This window comes from Schistosoma mansoni, chromosome 3 (genome assembly GCF_000237925.1).
Source record: "Schistosoma mansoni strain Puerto Rico chromosome 3, complete genome".
Taxonomy (NCBI): domain Eukaryota; kingdom Metazoa; phylum Platyhelminthes; class Trematoda; order Strigeidida; family Schistosomatidae; genus Schistosoma; species Schistosoma mansoni.
Window position 1 is genome coordinate 14,922,294 of NC_031497.1, and position 4,830 is coordinate 14,927,123.

Consider the following 4,830-nt stretch of genomic DNA (forward strand, 5'->3'; position numbering starts at 1 on the left):
AGCGGCAAAGCAGCGGGACCAGACAACATCCCGACAGTGGCACTGAAAGCAGATGTAACAGCAACTGCCAAGATACTCCACATCCTCTTCAGTAAGATTTGGGATGAATAACAAGTACCAAAAGACTGGAAAAAAGGACTTCTCATCAAGATACCAAAGAAAGGTGATCTCAGCAAGTGCGACAACTACAGGGGCATCACTCTCCTCTCAATACCAGGAAAAGTCTTCGACAGAGTATTGTCAAACAGGATGAAGGATTCTGTGGACGCCCAACTTCGAGATCAACAAGCTGGATTTCGTAAGAATAGATCATGTACAGACCAAATCGCAACTCTACGTATCATTGTGGAACAATCAATCGAATGGAATTCATCACTGTACATCAACTTCATTGACTACGAGAAGGCATTTGATAGCGTGGACAGGACAACACTATGGAGGCTTCTTCGACATTACGGCGTGCCTGAGAAGATAGTCAATATCATACGGAACTCCTATGATGGACTAAACTGCCAAATCGTCCTCGGAGGTCAGCTCACCGACTCGTTTGAAGTAAAGACCGGTGTTAGGCAAGGTTGCTTACTCTCACCCTTTCTCTTTCTCCTGGTAATAGACTGGATCATGAAGACGTCAACATCTGGAGGAAAGCACGGGTTACAGTGGACAGGCAGGATGCAGCTTGACGACTTAGACTTCGCGGATGATCTGGCTCTTCTATCACAAACGCAATAACAAATGCAGGAGAAAACTACCAGTGTATCAGCAGCCTCAGCAGCAGTAGGTCTCAATATAAACAAAGGGAAAAGCAAGACTCTCCGATACAATACAATATGCACCAATCAAATTACACTTGACGGAGAAGCTTTGGAGGATGTGGAAACCTTTACATATCTGGGCAGCATCATTGATGAACACGGTGGATCAGATGCAGATGTGAGGGCGAGGATCGGCAAAGCAAGAGCAGCATATTTACAACGAAAGAACATCTAAAACTCAAAACAATTTTCAACCAACACCAAGATCAGAATTTTCAATACAAATGTCAAGACAGTCCTACTGTATGGGGCAGAGATGTGGAGAACTACGAAAGCCATCATCCAGAAGATACAAGTGTTTATTAACAGTCGTCTACGCAAGATACTTCGGATCCGATGGCCAGACACTATCAGCAACAAGTTACTGTGGGAGACAACAAATCAGATTCCAGCGGAGGAAGAAATCAGGAAGAAGCGCTGGAAGTGGATTGGGCACACTTTAAGGAAATCACCCAATTGCGTCACAAGACAAGCCCTCACATGGAATCCTGAAGGTCAAAGGAGAAGAGGAAGACCAAAGAACACATTACGCCGAGAAATAGAGACAGATATGAGAAGAATGAACAAGGACTGGATAGAACTAGAAAAGAAGGCCCAGGACAGAGTGGGTTGGAGAATGCTGGTCGGCGGCCTATGCTCCATTGGGAGTAACAGGCGTAAGTAAGTAAGTAAGTAAATATATATATATATATATTGAATATAAGTACCTTGGTATTGTTTTTAATCTATATATATATATGCTAAATTTAAGAAATAATTTATTTTTCTTTTTAATTTATATCAGTTACTTTTTTTCTTTTCTTTCTCTTCTTTTTTTTAAAAAAAAGAAAAAGAGAAAATCAAATTAAAGATTGATAATATTTGGAATCATTTCTGGATAATAAAAGTTCAATTCTGTTTATTCATAATCATTCTTATTTTTTTAAATTTGTTTTAACTTTGTATTTCATTTATTTATAATTTATCTTTTTATGTAAACAAATTATTAGAAAAAGAATTAACTGATAAATTACATCATTTAATTTTTGATTCAAGGTCAGATTGAAAATTAAAACAAAAACAAATTCGTTGATTTATTTAGTACTCATGATAATATCAATATTATTTGAATTTTTTTAAGTTACCATTTAAAAAAATGCTAAGATTTTTCATAACTTTAGTACCAATTGGATAGTGGCTAGCAGTGGAATCCAGGATGTGTGTTTCGTCCTATTCGAGACTCATCAGCTCGATGTACTTGCATCTCAGATTTGATGTTCATTCTGGGACTCGAACCCAGTAAAGGTCGCTTCAAACGCTACGGCGTTATCCACTTCACCACTGAGTCCTTAGTCTATTTATGCTTATAAAGCTTGTGACTTCAGGTAATATCGAGGCAGTCCGCACAGGATGCACATATGCCAACAAGAGACTGATCAATCGCAGTAAACAACACCAAGTGAATTAGTAGAAATTGTTTGAAAAGATTTTGAAAGTTAATCACCAATGTGTAACTCTCAAATATATGAATATCAATTTTGTAGTTGTTATTTAAAATTATTGATTAGTACTTTCTAAATTTTGTGTAGCATCAATTAAAAATGTCCAATATATGATGGATAAATTCATGATATTTTTTGGTTTTGCGTCTCAATAGAAGCATCAAAAATCTTTTCTGCATTCTTAATCATCTGATAAGTTATAAAACGTAGAACATGGGTCTTAGGATTTTACTGGGAACTATTATTCAATACAGTCAGAGTTTGAATAAACTTTATCTGTTAAGATTCTTATATAAGATTATCTAAATACTTAGTAGGTTATAACATCTTATCATTGAGATTACTAATTACATTCTATATTTTCATAGTTGAAATCATGAGTCAAATGAAGCTAGAGAACAACCATGGAAAACATGGAAGCATTGGACGGCTGTTTCGTCCTGTTGTGGAACTCCTCAGCAGTGCGCATCCACGATCCCGACTAGCGAGATTCGAACCCAGGACCTACCATTCTCGTGCCAGAGCAGTTAACCGATAGACCACTGAGTCGGCATCCAACGGTGTTAATGTCTAGCTTAAACCAATCCACGAAGTTTGAGCAACCGTTCAACAATTATCTTCAGTGAGTTTTTATCTCCCAACAGACGTGGTTGAACTCCACTCGTCACTGCTTCTCACTAGAACTCCAGGACATATATCTTGAAGTCAGTAGGACGAAACGGCCATCCCGTGCTTCCAGGTTTTCCATGGTGGTCTAGCTTCAATTGACTCATGATTACAACTATGAAAATACTGAAATCTCCACAAAACCCCTTCTGATTACATCCTATACATTGATTCTGTACATTTTCATCAAATCAAAATGATCGGAGTCATAGTTAAATTACTTTACTCTGATAGATTTATATTCAAATGTCTTTACAATTCATATATTTTTTCAATTAAAAATTAATTTGAATAAAAAACAAATTATATATAAATATGAAATTTGACAGTAATATTAACTAATATGCTAATATTCATTGAAGAACTAATGATGAAAAACAAGAAAGTAGAGATAGTTACCCATTTATAAAGTTGATTCATTCTATACAAAATTGTACACAACAAAAAATATAGTTGAGTTTTAACTTATTACCTCAAAAGTGTGTATATATTTTAATTATTAATAAAAAAACATACACAAAGACTTGACTTTAAGTCATAATCTTATTTCACATTACTGATAATATAGACTGATGTAAAGTTTCAAATTAATTAAGTAGTATATAGGTATTTCATTTAAATACTTTCTTTTCCATTCTTTAAATTATTGTTATTACCAAATGACTATTACTTTCAGATTATTCATCATGCTATCATCATATCAAATATCTTTAGTAATATAAATATTAAAAAAAGGGAAATTCAGTTGAATAGAACAAGTTATATATAAAAAAGAAGAATAACAAACAAACAACTAAATTAAATAACAATCATTGATTTCTTTTATTTATCAGTAGTATCATTAGTAGTATTATATCGAATTATTGTGTTTAAATACAATTTTTGTTTTTTATAGAAATGATAAAAGATCATTGTAAGAATGAGACTTATTTGTAAATGTTGTGTTTTATGTAGTCATTTTGTCCGGTTTATTTTTTAGGGTAACTCAGGTAACATGTTCCCAATTGTATAAGAACTCTGTCTATCAATCTTTTTCTTTTTCTTATCTTCAATGTGACATAAATTGGAACATATCACTCTCGTATTTTTCTTCAAATATATCATTCAATAAACAGACTAATTAATGATTAATTTTCATTCAAATATAAGAACGGTAAAAGATAGAAGGAAAGAAAGAAAGAAATTAGTCAACCACAGGTGAAACATGAATTACTAAGAATGGTTTGATACTGATGTGTGCGTGAGAGAGAGCGCAAATTGATGAAGTGGTAAAAAGAAATCGAATCAAAAAGCGACATAGAGAATAAGTAAAGAATTATGAATTCACTAAATGAAGACATTTTAACTAAACAGTTTCCATTTGTTTTAAAATTTAACATATTGGCCAAGAAAAAGAAGGATGATAAGACAAGTTGAACTGTAATATAGAAATGAAAGATATCAAAATAATAATGAATAGGTAGTGAATATAAAGTTAGATAATATTGCCTTTATATGTTTCATTGAACTTGTATATTGTTCAAATAAAAATTGAATGAATTAATAGTGTGTACTGTATTTTAAATGAATAAAAACTAAAAGATGTGCGTTTCCAAAGTCATTTTATTTGTTAATCTGCATTTTATTGAGGTAGTTTAGATAATGAAGTGTACTACTGATAAGAGTAATGTTATTTACAATGTTTATATTCGTTTGTTTGATGAAATGGATATTAAGATCAGTTGTTTTTTTCTCTGAAGAGAAACTGATCAGCACCAATAGGAGGAGGAGTTGAAGGAATAAAGTACAATTGAAGAAAAAAGCTTGACTGTTGCATTTATTTTACTTAAATACTACGGACTTTTCTCTTTTCTACCCTCTTATTTTCT